The sequence below is a fragment of the Pelodiscus sinensis genome, chromosome 2 (genome assembly GCF_052426305.1).
Source record: "Pelodiscus sinensis isolate ZL-2025 chromosome 2, ASM5242630v1, whole genome shotgun sequence".
Lineage (NCBI taxonomy): Eukaryota > Metazoa > Chordata > Testudines > Trionychidae > Pelodiscus > Pelodiscus sinensis.
In genome coordinates, this window is record NC_143053.1 from 94,247,494 (window position 1) to 94,264,198 (window position 16,705).

General features: G+C 38.1%; 1 protein-coding gene and 1 long non-coding RNA gene across 3 annotated transcripts in view; one reads left to right on the forward strand and one right to left on the reverse strand.

Moving 5' to 3' along the window:
* LOC142827133 (uncharacterized) overlaps positions 1-15,374 on the reverse strand; it is a 53,870-nt gene extending 38,496 nt beyond the window's left edge. The window contains exons 1-2 of the long non-coding RNA XR_012901580.2: positions 15,240-15,374; positions 6,454-6,641 (exon numbers count right to left, since the gene is read on the reverse strand). This is a non-coding gene — a long non-coding RNA (uncharacterized LOC142827133). The remainder of the gene's footprint in view (positions 1-6,453; positions 6,642-15,239) is intronic.
* CCDC102B (coiled-coil domain containing 102B) overlaps positions 1-16,705 on the forward strand; it is a 336,113-nt gene that overhangs the window by 291,446 nt on the left and 27,962 nt on the right. The window lies entirely within an intron of this gene.

The following is a 16,705-nucleotide window of genomic DNA, read 5'->3' on the forward strand; positions in this document are numbered from 1 at the left end:
GTCTCAGACACTTCGCCAAAGAATCAATGCCCACAAAACAGACATTAGACAGGATAACAAAGAAAAAACAGTTTCTTGCCATTTCAACCAGAAAGGACACTGTCTTAATGACCTAATCACATGCATCCTACTTCAGAAGACTTTCAAATCTGCACTTGAAAGGGAATCCTCTGAACTGGCATTCATGCTAAAATTCGACACTCTCCGCGGGGGGACTGAACAAAGACCCCAACTACCTTACCCATTACAAAGATAGCTTTCCCAATTATCACCTCTAATACCATTAACTCACAGACATCTACCCTTCCCCACCCCTAATATCATTAACTCACAGGCATTCACCTTCCTTCCCCCCCGCCCGCATCCCCCTTCTGTTCTGAAATGTGATTTGTCCTTTTCATATGTGTTCATTTTTTTAAATTGTATCTTTTGGTATATTTGTTGTGACTATTTTCTTCCACTATTTGATCTGAGGAAGTGGGACTGGCCCACGAAAGCTCATCATCTAATAAACCATCTTGTTAGTCTTTAAAGTGCTACATAGTCCTGTATTTTGTTTCACTTTCAGATGACATTGTAAATAAGAAGCAGGCGACAATATAACCTGTCTATGTAAACAAATTTGTTTGTCTTTGTCACTGGCTGAACAAGAAATAGGACTGAGTAGAATTACAGGCTCTGAAGTTTTACATTGCTTTGGTTTTGAGTGCTGTTATGTAACCAAAAAAATCTACATATGTAAGTTACACTTTCAGGGCAAAGCGATTGCACTTCAGGATTTGTATGAGGTGAATTGAAAAATACTGTTTATTTTGTTTATCATTTATATAGTGCATATATATGTAATAAAAAATAATATGAAATGAGCTCTGTACACTTTGTGTCTTGTGTTGTAATTGAAATCAGCATTGAAACCATAGAAAAAGTCCACAAATACTTAGCAAAATTCAGTTGCTATTCTATTATTTGACTATGTGATTAATTTTTGAGTTAATCATGAATTAACTGTGATTAATCAACAGCCCAAGTTTTCTTACAGCTCCTAAAATGTCCTCCTTAAAATGAAGAAATTAAGTTGGTAGGTATTTTACCAGTATGTACTTGAAGCCAACTAAACATTAAGTTAATGTATTATCTCATTTCTTCTTTGTTAAACCCTAAATCAAGCAGTGTAGCAACAGGAAAGAGAAGTGGAGAGGAAGGTGGTCGAGTAGATCTAACAGCATTATGATGTTACCTGCTGGTGGCTAGCAGCTTCCAGCAGAATTGTGTTAGGTATTATACAGACATTAAGCAAACTGACAGCCCCCCTATGCCAGTGAATTTATAATTTAAATATAAGAGGAGAGTTGGATACAACAGAGGGCAGCGGAGAATAACATAGCAATAAGACAATACTGGTCAATATAAGCATGAGGTTTCCTCTCTTCCTTTGCTAACATATAAAGAATTGTGGCAACACAAAGGATAACATTTTTCATTATTTAAAGGAAATTTGTATATTTTCTTAGGAAATTACCATATGTGGTAATCTAGTGCTTGTCCTCCCAACTTCCAGACATATTTGCAGTTCCGTGTTGAATAGCGAATGATTTATCTTCTTTCCAATGCAAGCTTTAATTCAGGAAGTAAGGCAAATGAAAAATACCAGTTTGGTCCATATCTGAATCAGTAATTTAAATAAACGTTATTGATTAAATGAAGTTAGTTAAACATGCAATGAGCAAGCATAACCTCATTGTGAAAATACTAGCTCTACATCTGTTTGTTAATATACTTACACCATTTGAAGGTGGCTTGAAAAAATATTGGTGGTTCAATTTTAGCATGAAATTTACAACAAAGGGAAAATGAGAAAATTGAAGGAGTCTAATGGTCTTTTAAAGAGACAAATCAACTTTCAAATTAATTTCAATAGCAAAAAGCTAATATTTTGCTGATAAGACATAATTTTCTGCTTAATAACTATCTTTTAAGAAACAGTCACATTTTATTAAAATGACTAATTAACTCACTGTACTGCTGTGCTAATAGCAAAGGAAGCATACTAATTGAATATTGATAGGACAAGTTTTTATTAAAAGGAAGAAGTTAAATGGTGATATGTCCCCCATATTCCAGCAGCAATTTAAATGCAAATATGCTCAGAAAAGGGAGAGGGGGATGGAGGGAGGAACCTTCTGCCTATAGAGGCAGGGAGTGTGGGCATTCTAGCAAAATGCATTTATAAAAAGGGCACTGTAGTGGATTTCACATTCAGACTGAGAAGTGAAAAAAGGTTATAATGGCAAATTGCCAACCTGTCAAAATAGAGCATGAAATTCATTGAGTTTAATGTGGCTAGGAAGTTTTGATACTGACTTTACTTTGGCCAGGATTTCACCCAGGGTCATATATCTCAGCAAGAGAGTTCCTGATGAGGTTTCTAAGAAACTTTTGGTTTCTGAATCTTTCTAAGAATTCACAATGGTCACAAAATACAGACATAATCTGTGGCCAAAACTGTGGGGCTCTAATTTTTTAGATGAACAGAACTCCCTTCCTTTCAGAATAGTGATAGAAATGTAGCCGTGTTAGTCTGGTGTAGCTGAAACAAAATACAGGACTATGTAGCACTTTAAAGACTAACAAGATGGTTTATTAGATGATGAGCTTTTGTGGGCCAGACCCACTTCCTCAGATCAAATAGTGGAAGAAAATAGTCACAACCATATATACCAAAGGATACAATTAAAAAAAATGAACACATATGAAAAGGACAAATCACATTTCAGAACAGAAAGGGTATGCAGGGGAGGGGGGGGAGGAAGGTGAATGCCTGTGAGTTAATGATATTAGAGGTGGGGAAGGGTTGATGTCTGTGAGTTAATGGTATTATAGGTGATAATTGGGGAAGCTATCTTTGTAATGGGAAAGGTAGTTGGGGTCTTTGTTCAGCCCCCTGCGGAGAGTGTCGAATTTTAGCATGAATGCTAGTTCAGAGGATTCCCTTTCAAGTGCAGATTTGAAAGTCTTCTGAAGTAGGATGCATGTGATTATGTCATTGAGACAGTGTCCTTTCTAGTTGAAATGGCAAGAAACTGTTTTTTGTTTGTGATCCTGCCTAATGTCTGTTTTGTGGGCATTGATTCTTTGCTGAATGTAAAATGTTCTGAAATGTGATTTGTCCTTTTCATATGTGTTCATTTTTTTTAATTGTATCTTTTGGTATATATGGTTGTGACTATTTTCTTCCACTATTTGATCTGAGGAAGTGGGTCTGGCCCATGAAAGCTCATCATCTAATAAACCATCTTGTTAGTCTTTAAAGTGCTACATAGTCCTGTATTCCCTTCCTTTCAGATTTTTTTGCCAGATCCTGCAAGATTTGTGTGCACAGAACTCCCATTGACCTCAACTGAGCTACGTCTACACAGCAGGGCAAAAGTTGAATTAAGATATGTAACTTCAGCTGTGTGAATTGCTCAGCTGAAGTTGAAATAGCTTAATTTGGCTTTTGGTGCTGTCTACACAGCCAGAAGTTGAAGGAAGAGCACTCGTCCTCCGACTTCCCTTACACCTCTGTAAAGGGCGTTTGCCCTACACTGGCCCTTTAAGGGCAAAACCCCAGCTCTGAGCAAGGGTAGAGAGCAAAGCCCCAGCTGAGGCAGTTTTGGCTAATGAGGGCCCAGCTGGGGGCTATATAAAGAAGGACTCATGGAGGGAGAGAGAGGACTAAGTGATGCTCTGGTCAGAGAGCAGTAGAGACCTGGCTGACAGGGAAATAGGAGGCTGCCTGGAGATAGAGCAGTGCTGGGGAAGGAAGGCAGGCCAGGGCTGTGGAGGCTCTGGTCAAACAAGCTCTCAGGCTGCAAGGCCTGAAGCTGCCGGGGCTGCAAGGGGCAGCCATGGTAGGCAGGGACAGCAGGTCCATACCTCTTTTCCAGTAATGAGTGGCCATTACAGACTGCAGTTTGCCCCTGAGTCAGGGGCTAGATGAAGATTGACCGTAGGTCACCGAGGCAAAGTGGGTACAGGGGAGTTGGGTGTTCCCTGGGAGAAGAGAAACATGGGGAGACACCAGCCAGCAGGAGGTGTCCAATGAGCCAACGAAGCTAATTTCCAGGACTGCTGGCTGGAGGTGCTATGGTGGTGAGATATATCGGTGACACCTTCATACAATTAGGGTTACTAGTGTTGGAGTAAGAAGACCTCCAGCTCGACATTATTTTGAAATAATGGCTTGCTGTGTAGACATGCATTTTGTTATTTTGAAAAAAATGCTGCTGTGTAGACATACCCTAGGAGTTTTATACATGGGCAGGTAGGAGGATTTGACTCACCACATGCAGCATGCACTGCTATGTGCCATACTTAAAACAGCAACATGCACAATGCAGCAAGTATAATAACTATTGTATAACTGGAGCTCTATCTTAAAAGCCAGGATATAACCAGGTCCCCCACACTGCATGTGTGAGAGATGCTAAAAATGAAACCACTAATCTTTTATTCTAGGATTAGATAGAAAGGACTCAGGGTGTATTCACCTATATATGAATAGCTTGTTCAACTATAAAACCAAGATAAAGGAAAGGTCATCTTACATAATGCCTCATGGTGCATGTGAATAATAAATGAGAACTGCTCTACACATTGTTTTCACTGAGCAGAATTCAAATTCAGAACTGTCTTTTTCATGCAGATACAAAGTACTGACATCCAAACGTTGAATCCAACAGGATATTTCAAGCTACTACTATATTCATAGGCGATTACCTTACGGTACTTTGGCATTTCTAATATATAACCCATAGAGCCAGATGAATAATTTGAAATGGATATTTGCATTTGAGAAATGCAGAAATGCAAAAGCAAATATTAAAGGAAAACCTGTAATCACCTTACTAATACCTTCTAATTGTGCTACATGGGGGAGAGGGAAGTGTGGTACAAACAGAGGAAAATCCCAAATTGTGTAAGCCAGTTTGGATAACTTTTTCTTAACCTTAAAAATACAGGTTGAACTGCTCTGGTCCGGCACTCTCTGATGTGGCAAAATCTGTGCTCCGGCATGATTTTGTTTAGCCAGATGTCCACTTATCATAGGTGTGGCCATATTTCCCATGGTCCCATAAAGTTTGTTTACAGCCACCAGTCCTGGCTCTCAGTGTTCTGTGTTGTTTAATTAGCTCTAATTTACCCCTAAATGTCTTCTAAGAGCCCAGGAAGCAGTAGAAGAGTTGATAATGCTGCTAGACAATATTGACCTCCCCTGGTCTGGCAAATTCTCTGATTTGACCCCGATCAAGTCCTGAGGGTGCTGGACTAGAGACGTTCAAGCTTGTATAAGCTATATTTTCTATATCTACTGTGACTAGCCCAATGTCAGTAGCGTTTATCCCTCAACTATTAATACAGTGTGAATTTGGAACCAACAACTGCAAAAGGGTAGGGGACATGCCCTTCTGTACTGATCCCAAAAACATATTATGAGGCGATGTATGCACCACCTTTCAAAGGGCTGTAGCCTGGGTCTATCCTGGCACTTATATCCAGGAAGCTGAGGATGAGGTGCAGTGACTCCCAGAACATTGGTTGGATCACAGACGCTTTGTGCTCTTTATGCTGCTGGGAGTGGGTTAATGCCACAATCTCACACTGCATTCTGCATTATGGATAAGAGAAAAGCTTTATTTACTCTGCTACTTTTCTAATGAGCATCACAGCTAACGTGAAGGCTGTAAGTGGGACTGATGCCTGCCCTGTCGTAGCTGAATTTACAGCAAAAGCTTTTTATTGGATTGGATTTCTTTTTTCATCGTGTTGTCTTCCCTCGCATCCATTAATGTCTGAGCTGCTTTTTCAAGCTTTAAACACAGTGACTTTTGTTTTTCAAAAATTAAATATATCTTTCCTAGGGATAGAATTAGATTTAACTAAGTACAGAAGATCATATGGCTATATATTACCAAGTGCAGTTAGTAGCAAACTCTCACAAGATTACAAGGGGGACACACACATGGAGTTGTGTGCCCTGGACTGGCACGCCACATGGACTAATGTGCACCGGCTGCTGTGTGATCCCCAGACCAACAAGGCCGAGCAAGGAGCACACAGCAGTCCCTTGCCGTCTGCCACTTCCACCTGTGTGTGTCTAGGGAAAATAATGGCACTCATGTGAGGGGCCTTTCCCAGCTTCGGATGATGGCCAGGAGACATCCTGGGAGTGGGGTACTGGCTGCAGGGCAAGCATTAAATCCTGGCTGGAAGGGATGGAGCTGGTGATGGCCTCATCCGGCTCCTCTCCTCCTCCTCCTTCTCCACCCCGCTCTGCCGCCCAGGAGGGTGAAGACAGGCATCTCCAACCCAGAGTCCACAGTGAGGTCCCAGGATGTGATGGAACTGCCCGTAGGAGGGGCAGTTCTGGGGTGCCACCCCAGAGTGGGAGCTGTGCTCCTTGGCCATAAATACCTGCATTCTTGTGTCTGGTGTGAAGATCCCGCTGGTTTTCCTCCTCACGCCAGATACCAAGATGAACCAAGATCTCTGCACGAGACCAGAATATTGCCCTCCTCTTTCGGCTCTGGATAGGGTCCTGGGAGCTTCCTAAGGCAGTGCTGGCAGTTGTGGGGGGGCTCAGCCATGGCACCAGGAAATATCTATTTCAGAATAGACATTATTCCTTGTAGAATGAGGGCTACAGAATCCAGAATAAGATGTCCGTTATTCCAATATTATTTTGAAACAGTGGGCTTGCAGTGTAGATGCTTGCAAAGTTATTTCGGAATAACTTCCATTATTCCAGAATAACACTGCTGTGTAGATGTGCCCTGAAAAGAATCCCAGTGTTGTCTTCATTCCTTCAGACTGGACACGCTTATCAGTATTTTTTTGCCCTATGTACAAGACTTCTCGAGAGACATTATTTGACAAAATACTGATGTAGCTGTACTTGTTTAGTAAGCAGTAGGCCTCTTATAAGAAAAGGTTTAGGTATAGGAATTACATAGTGTTATCAGCGATGTAGGTAGCCTAAAAGGTGGTCTATTCATCCATACATTACAAAAATAATTTTTCAAAACGAATAGCAAGAGACTTAAAAGCTACTCTTCTTGGCAAAAAATAGCTTTGTTTTTTCTTTTCCTAATATAAACGTTGATTAGACACCCTACTATGGAATCCAAAAGCAAATATTGCATCCCTACTTAAGTACAAGTTGTCAGCCTAGTCTCTTAAGGGTATGCCTACACTTTCATCCTCTTTTGAGAGAGGGATGAAGATGCAGCTGAGCGAAATTGCAAATGAAGCACGGATTTGAATTTCCCATGCTTAATTTGCATATTTGCGTTATGCGCTATTTCGAAATAACGCTATTTTGAAAAAAGAAAATCTGTCTGGACACGGTTATTTTGAAAGAAAACCATTCTTTTAAAATAACTGGTAAACCTCGTTGTAGGAGGAATAAGGGTTATTTCAGAAGAAGGGTTTTCTTTCTAAATAACCACGTCTAGACAGCGTTTCTTTTTTCGAAATAATGCTATTTCGAAATAGCATCATAACGTGAATATGGAAATGAAGCACGGGAAATTCAACTCCACGCTTCATTTGCAATTACGCTCAGCTGCATTCGCATCCTTCTCTTGAAAGAGGGTGCAAGTATAGACATACCCTTAGGCTACTGTTTTATGTTGAATCACAGCTAGTAGGAGTATTCCAGTAAGAAAGATCATTCACTTTCAAATAGTTTTTGTGAAAGAATATGATAGTGAATCATTTTGGGAGTCATTAGTGGTAAATTAAATTGATATGTCTCTTTTGATGTGTGCATTGCTGCTCCTTCTCTACATGTGGAAGAATTATTTAACAGGAACTTAGTGGAATGAATCAAGGAAGACTTTTTGCTCTATTGATATTCCATAAAAAAAGTTTGTTTCAGAACTTATGTGACTACCTATTGTGGCAGCTCATCATTCATTGCCTAAAGATATTTTTATAGTTTCAGGAAATGTGATTGCTGAGAGAGAGAACAAGGCATAAACCTAACAATACTATGGCAACCTGTAGCTTTTCTGAAATTAATGGTAAATATGTGGCAATCTCTCCTTAACACAGACACAACATGCTAACATTCAGACTACATCTACACTGAACAAGAAGCTTTTTGTGGATGAGATCTTCCGCAAAAACTTCTTGTGCAGAGCTCATCAACACTGCAAAAGAGCATCAGAAAAGCGATGCACTTTTGCACAAGAGAGCATCCAGACTGCATGGACGCTCTCTTGCAAGAAAGCTCTGAATGCCATTAACAAAATGACCACCTGGGCACCTGTGCTTCTTTCGATAGGCTGTTTTTGCACCAAAAAAACTCTGTTTCCCATCCACATACACCGTTTTGCGCAAGAGCTCTTACGCAAAAAGGAGTTATTTCTCATAGAGGAATACCTACACTGCAAAACCCCCTCTGTTCTGTCGATTCACTGTAAATTTTCTTGCGTTAAAATGTGCTTGAGATGTGGAGGCTCCACTAGTTTTGCACAAAAAACGGCCATTTTTGCACAAAAACTCTGCAATGTAGACATAGCCTCAGTTGTTTGCCCCTAATAAATCTACTTTCATGCACTTCTTTACATGGTTGTCTAAACTCAATTTACTCATCAACAAAGTGAGGACTCACTGTTTAGCATCTCAAGCAAGGAGGTGATGGCTGGTGATAGCTGGCTCTGGAAATTAATCAGTTTGGTGGGCTTTTCTTATTTCATAGCAGTTTATTTTTAAACCTCCTTTATTTGAGACAATGCTGAAGAGGCGGGCATCAGATGTAAACCAGAAGTATATTACATCTGAAAAAACTGCCTACAGAAGCCAAAGTACTTTCAAGTATTCTAAATTTTTAGGTGTGTAGTTTTGTTTTGGTTTTCCATTTTTGATTAATACCTAAAGAGGAATAATTTGAGCTCTTGAGATTTTTGGTTTCAGTATCTCTGATTAGAAAAATGACCCAAATTATTTCAGTTGTTGCCGTGGCTAGGAAATTAGATGATGGAGAGCATACTTACACACATTTTATACGTTTATGATTATGACTATCAAAATGTAATATGCTCTCCATATTTTGTCTGAGCTCTACTGTCAATCACATAAAAAATTCTTTCTGAAATGTTACTGTACATTTCAAAATCAAAGAGAAGAGATTCTTATGGCTTCAAAGCTACATCATTATAGTCCTCACTGGTTTCCCTCTAAGCTGCATGGAAGCACAGTTTCACGGGTGATTAATCAGCCCCGCCCTGTCAGTCAGCCTCATTCAGGGAGCCCTGAGCCTCTAACTAAGTGGGACTGATTAATCACCTTTGAAGCTGTGCTGCCCCACAGCTTAGAGGAAACACTGGTCCTCACCAGGGGTATGTCTACACTACAGGCTAAAGTCGAGTTAAGATACAAAAATTCAGCTAGGTCAATTGCATAGCTGAAGTCCAAGTACCTTAACTCAACGTTAGGCACTGTCTACACAGGCAGAAGTCGAAGGAAGAACACTCTTCCTTTGACTTTCCTTACTTCTCATGAAATGAGGGTTACAGAAGTCCGAGTAAGAAGCCAGTTATTTTGAAATAATTTTGAAATAATGATCTTGCTATATATACGCGCACTCTGTTATTTCAAAATAACTTCAGTTATTTTGAAATAAATGTGCAGTGTAGACATAGCCTATGATACTAGCATTCTTGCCCCATATGCTTTATAATAGAATCAACAGCCTTCAGTATGCCCCGTTATGGCCAGGAATGCTTCGTCAGGGCCCCGTTTTTTCCTTTCTTCAGAACTTAAACTACACACAGTCTACAGGAAATTAAACATTCCCCACATGGGGTCCATTTTAGCTTCATATCCACTGACCTTTCAGGTCCCAACCCCAGTTTAGCATTTCTCATTTGATAAATTAAAAATAACATAAACTCTCGCCGTCCCCATCCCAGTTTCAGGGAGGAGCAGCTCTAAAGGTCTGTCCTTCTGCCTCCCAGTGTCTCATTCCTGAAGTTTGGCCTCCATGGTGGTGTTTGTCCCCAACTGACTGAGATCCCTGCAGAAGTTTATTCTTTCCAGCAGCCTCTGTAGGCATCATCACAGCATATAAATTTCTAACATCCCCCCCTTTATTTTCTATGTCGGTTGTGTCTGACATTTTTGCTATTAACTGCCAATGGATTTCCCATCAGTGCTGAGAAATTCTGCCTCACAATGAAAAGTTAAAGGTTTGGATCTGCTGCAGAGAATTAAGCACTTACAGGAAGCAGTTTCTTTTCTGCTATGAACAGTAAAATCTTTAGTGACCTTAAGACATTATACTGGCATACTGAAGGCTCAGTCCTGCCTTCAGCTATGTGGACAATGGGCATCACTCATTGCATGACTTTAGAAATCAGTTATTCCTCTTCCATTTATTCCATTAGTATTAATTCAGCCATTGCTCTTGTGTTTTTTCACTATGTCTTTAGAAGATAGAGTGTACAATGGATGGGACTGTAGTTTTTATGCAATTTAAATTGAAATATGAATTATAGGTGCACGGAGTAAATAGTGATCCAAAGAAGAGCAGCCTAAACTTTTTTACTAAATTTACAAATATCAGCTAAACCCGTACTTATGTGATGCATGTAACGGGATACCATATTAGCACCACGAGTGGTTCTAAGATAGTTGGAGAAATTGTTTTTGTTTTATTCTGCTATAAGAGCGTATGTTCAGATGTTGCCTTGGCACACCCACTTGATACAATAAGTATCAGTCTCTTCATTGTTAGAGCAGACATGGGGTGGTGGTTTTGTGACAATCCTGTTGACTATTTAAAAAATCTTAGGGGGAACTAAAAGTGCTCACCAACCCTAAAACATTTTTACACCAATTATTGCTGGTATATCAAAACACATAAACATATTTATAGTATTTTCTATATTCCTGTTTCTCATGAAGCATGAGAGAATATGTTTATAGACTTCTTGTCTTAATTGCATATTTTCTTCCTCTAGGGACATGGCTCATGCCCTGAAAAATTTTATAATTGCTCATCTGAATTTATAAATTTGTCTGATATGGATAATCTACTATTTCAACAGATTTTTGTTACAAAGATTAAAATGGCAGACATAAGATTTTAAAGAAAGGAAACAGGAAAAAAACAAGTCTTACTTGGGGGTATGAAGAATTGTTATGAGAAAATGCTGCAGACGTTCAACATACTCATTTTTTAAAAACATGAAAGACAGTGGCTTTGATTGTACATATGTAAATAATGAAGGATGAAACTAAGATTTTAAAATGTGAACATTGACACTACAGGCTAAAGAGAGAGCCTTTGCTATCAAGTGAATGTAAGAAAAGAGCCATTTAGGTTGGATTTGAGTGTGTTCTTAGCTTATGAAATGTTCTGCTGAATAAAAAAGTTGTTGCTATTGGCATTAAAAAATGTAAAGTATAGATATCTAAGTGGAGATCCAGAACAATTATGTCTGTAATTGCTGAGAGACTGACTTGTTCTATTAGAAGGTAGGGATTGAGCTAGCAGAGGTAGAAAGGAGTTTTTGTAGGTGGTGATTGGCTAAATTCCTACTAAATCGATAATAACACTTGTCAGATTTAATTGTACTACCCCTACAGTCTTGGGTGAGTATCTTAAACTACTATTTAAATGAAATTAAAATAGATGAACCTAGAAGTTATTAATCTCTTTGGTTCCAAATTATCTTTCTCTCTTGATTTAAAGAATATTTTCTATAGACATTATCAATTGTCAGCATAGCTATGGTGTAAATTGCTTTTACAAGGTCAATAAAGGATCACAGAAATGCTTGACAGGCTTCACAAAGTTGTTGCTATGAAAAGGTTACCCTTTTACATTTTTCAGTGAGTAAGCAGAATGGTTTAATCATGGGTCAGGGGGCTTGAAGTAAAGGGTTCTGTTCTCGCTCTGCCATAAACTTTCTCTGTATCTGTGAGTTATCAACACTTTTGATAGGTGGGAGCCGAAAGAAATTCTCAGGTCTGTGTATTTGCTGGAAGTGTGTATAACTAATGCAATCTCTACCTCTCTCTGTGGCTTATGTAAAACGGGGATGATGATAATTCTCTGTTGCCAGGAGTGTTGTCATGTTATTAACATTTGTATATCTGAAGGGGGGGAGGTGTAACGTGAAAGCAATATGTGTGTTTCTTAAATAAAATAAAAATCTAGAGTATATTCCATACGTTGAATTGTGGCAAAGATCTGTCAGAATTTAAACTCTAAAATCTAAAGTCTCTGATAACTTTATATAACATTTATCATTTCTATATGTGAGTCTGTTGCTTGTACTTTTCATAAAACAGTAGGAACAAAGTAAATCTAATTATGCAGTAAGTGAATCCTGTGATACACATATCAACACGAAGGGGCAGAGAAGTTACACCAAAAATCATGGTTGCTTATTAAAATTCTTTCCTGAACTTGTGCTATTTCTTTAAGATCTTTCATAGCTTTAGTTTATGTGAATATACCTGTTAATTTCTGTCAGATTTTTCTTCTCTTCATGGTTTGAAAGAGATACCTGCCACTCATACAACTTAAGTTCAGTACATAAAAATCTGGGTTAAGTAGCACTTGTACGTCACAAATGAAATGAGCTAAGTTACAAAGGATTTTAAGTTTCCTAGAAAAGGTTCAAAAGTCACATCTTTAATGTAAAGGGATTGCACAAATGCATAATTCCATTTAATGCAGCTGCTTTGTTATTGAAAAATAAGAGTTTTGGATCAATCTACTTCACAATTTAATCAGGTTTTCTCAATTGCTCTGAATATTTCCTAAGGCACTGCTGTAAAATGATATAGCTACTTTCATTTTCATCAAAGACCAGTAATAAACATGAACATCTAAATTTTTTGGAATATATGGCCTCCCAAATATGTTAAGAGCAACTGTTAACCTATTTGTCAGTTGGTTCCTGAAGCCATCTTCTAGAAAGTATTTTAGTAACATTGTAGTTATTTAGTCAGCCCCTATTTGAGGGGAATTATTTATGTTCATACACTGAACTTTGAGGACTAGGAGACCGTACTCATAGTAATATGGCATTTGGTTGTTTTTCACCTCTGAAAAACTAATAGCAACAAAATTCATATCTAAATCTGAAACTCAAACATCTATCTGCTGGTGTTCAATTGTGAATGTTTGGTCTAAACCTGTTTCTATTAACATCTGATTTTTAAACATGAAGAATGACCTGTAATATATTAATTTCTTCATCATTTTGCACAATAAAAATGATGTGCCATCTTGTATTTTTGACACACAGCATAAAAATAGTCATGCAATGTGTCTAAGTACAACTATTATTATTTTAGTTTTTGAAACTTTAAAAATGCAATATAGGTGCCCAATCAGTGTGCTGGTTGCTTACCCCATAAATTTGGGGGGGGGGAGGAGAGAGGGGAGATTTCTCATAGACATATCCACTTTAGTCCATAACCTTCTTAATATCCTTGAAGACTGAGGTGTGAGGAGAGGGGAGAAGGAAGAGGTTCAGGAAGACCAAGGGCCATTCGCAGAAAATACTGCCATCAGATCTCTCTCATTTATACTCTGAGTACCCCTGTTGAACTCGACTGGCAGTAGAGGAGAGAGAACCTCTCAGGCTCAAGAATAAACACCAGATTGTCAAGTGGAAAACAGAGCAGATCTTTGAGATGTAAGGAACTGGTGTATCTTCTCTGTGGAGTGTTTTTTGTTCATTGTTTGTATTTTTGTACTAGTGTACACTGGAGGTAGACATTTAGTTAAATGACTTATGCCATAGGGCTGAGTCAGTGGAGCAGCCAAAGCAGTTTTTGAGGTTTTTCAAAGAACCCTTACAAGTGGAAACTGAAGCAGGAACTCTGCATGGCCACTTCAGAGGGCACAGAGGAGGCTGATTTTGATTCTATGCAATGTCAATAACTTCAGCAGGCTGATTGTGGGTTAGTCAATGAAAGATCTAATTCAAAACTTTTGAGAAAAACTTCTCTTTTTTGCATTCACGGGACCACTCTTCTGTTCTATAACTTGAACATGAGTGAGGGTGTATCTAGACTACAGGGATTTTTCGAAAAAAGTGGCCTTTTTTTGAAAAATCTTTACCTGCATCTAGACTGCTGCCGCGTTCTTTCAAAAGTAAATTGAAAGAACGCAGCAGTTTTTTCGACCACGGAAAACCTCGTTTTACGAGGAAGAACATCTTTTTTTGAAAGTGCTCTTTCGAAAAAAGGTGCCATGTAATGCAAACTGTGCTTTTTTGAAAGAGAGCATCCAGACTGCCTGAGTACTCTCTTTCGAAAAAAAGGCTTGCTTTTTCGAAAGTACTGATTGTAGTCTAGACACTCTTTTTCAAAAGAGGCTTTTTTGAAAGATTATTTCAAAAAGACTCTTTCAAAAGAGGCTTGTAGTCTACACTTAGCCTGAGAAAAACAATGTTAGCTAAATCACTCTGAGAACAAATGTTGTTAGTTTTTACGGGTTTGTGTTCCCAAGGATACAAAGTACACACATGGCTATGGTCTTTATATAGTAAACTATTATAGGGTTGGGATTTTATTAGGGAATGCATGCATTTATGAAAACAGTATATAACTTTGCATTATCAAAACATCTGTAAGTTGAGATGAGCAAACCTATTAGGCAGTTATCACTGTTCACGCTAGTCTCTCCAAAACTGATTATGTTGTCTGTTTTTTAGTACAGCAAAGGAAAACATTTCCTCCAAATTTTTTTAATAACCAAGAATAATAGAAGTCATGCTCCTTTATAGGAACTAGGAAATTAAAAAAAAAGCATTTTCTTACTAATCAAGTAAGTTTAATTTTTTCTTTGATATGAGAGGATGACTTCAGAATTATTAGAGAAAAAAATATACAATTGCCAAGAAAATACAGCTGACTAAAATGATCTTCCAGTATAAGTGATTTTAATGTTTATGAAATTTAAGAGATGTAAGAGATGTATATTTTAGCAACATTTTATTCTTTCTCACACAAGGAATACCAGTTTATTTTGTTCTTAAAAGTACAGCACCTAGTAGGATTGTGTTCTCAATTATAAATTAAAAAGCCTAGGAAAATGATACTTGAGCAACCAAAACCAAAAATTATTCATTTCATCCAATTACAATTAAATTTATTTTCCTTTAATATTAAAAGAATCCAGATGATAGCACTCCAGTAACAATATATAGCTATTCAATTAAAAATCTCACCTCTTGCTTTTCTTCATGTAATCTGGACACTAATTCAGGGCCTAAGGAAGGACAAACTATATCAACAAAAATCTGTTGCAGCTTGCCCTCGTGTGATAGTACTGATACTTCCAATAAAGGAAAACTAGAGTAGCATATTATTTCTTGCCCCCAATATATTCCATAGCACTGCTGACTATTTCTGATTAACCTGGATTCTCTGGCTGGAATGCAGCATTCATTCATTGGCTCAGAAGCTCTGGCAATGTTTTGCTTCTCAGAAATTGGCACTGATCTTGCCCATTGGCTTTGATAATTAAATTGTACACCTGTTAAAGAATAGGCACCAGATTGTTAATGATTCTTGGACATCATACTGTTAGTAATTTTCCAACAATATTTCTCTTCCAATTAGCAGTATATTTTTGTGTACATCTAATTGTAAGACAAATTGTTCAAGTGTTCCAGTGTAATATATTGGTAAATCCTTAAGCATCAGTGTTCTAAACCGATGTGGGAAAACTGTTGAAAAAGATAAGCGTTTTTAATGAAGGCTTCAAGTTATGAGCTCACTGTCAGTCTTAAAAAGGCATATTTAATTGAACAGTTTTGTTCCAAAAGATCTCATGAATCCATATAAAATAAATTACTTTGTGGCATGATAATGAACTAATTTGAAATCTGTCATATCATATTCTCAGTGAAAAATAAGTTGGCTTAATTGCATTAACAACTACATGTTATTGAATCACTGTGAAAAAAGATCAAATATGAATGGAGTGTATGTAAAAAAAAATGACGAACTGCCATTGATGAATGTAGTTACTGATTAGACTTTCCCTCATAATAGATGTGATAGTATAGTCAAATCTATATAAGAATCTTCTATTGCATGTTACATTACTAAATGCGTCATTACAAGAAGCATCAGCCTTCTGTTGCAGGCAGACCATACGTTCAATCCTGCTCACTTTGTGATATTTCATAAATTCATTGGTGACACAAATATTAAGTTCAGAAGTGACCTATTCACAAAACATATTTTAATTTTAATTTTTTTTTTATTTTGGTGAGGCAGATTACGGATCAGAAAAGCAGAGTTCTGATTGGGTAGGTATTTTTTGAGCTGCATGAAAGCACCTGGCAGACTTTCCCAGCTTTGTGTAGATCCAGCTACCATTTTTAAAGCTGACTGAGTGGGTGGAGTGAAGGGAAAAGCAAGAAGTCCCAGAAAGCAAAAAGGAGTGTGCAGGTGGAGTTTGTGGAGGAGGCACGGAAAAGAATTCTGAATGCTCTAAAAAGGAGGGCAGGTATGCGTTGCAGCATTATTAAGGACGTCAGAACTTGCATCTTCTCCATGCTGTTAATGATCTCAGTAGTGTCCTCAATAAACTCCTGATTTTCTTTTCTGTCCTGCCTTTTAGCTTCCCTCCACTACTTAAATTGTCTTTTCTCTGCATTGGAGAAGTGCAGAGCCTCCTGGAACA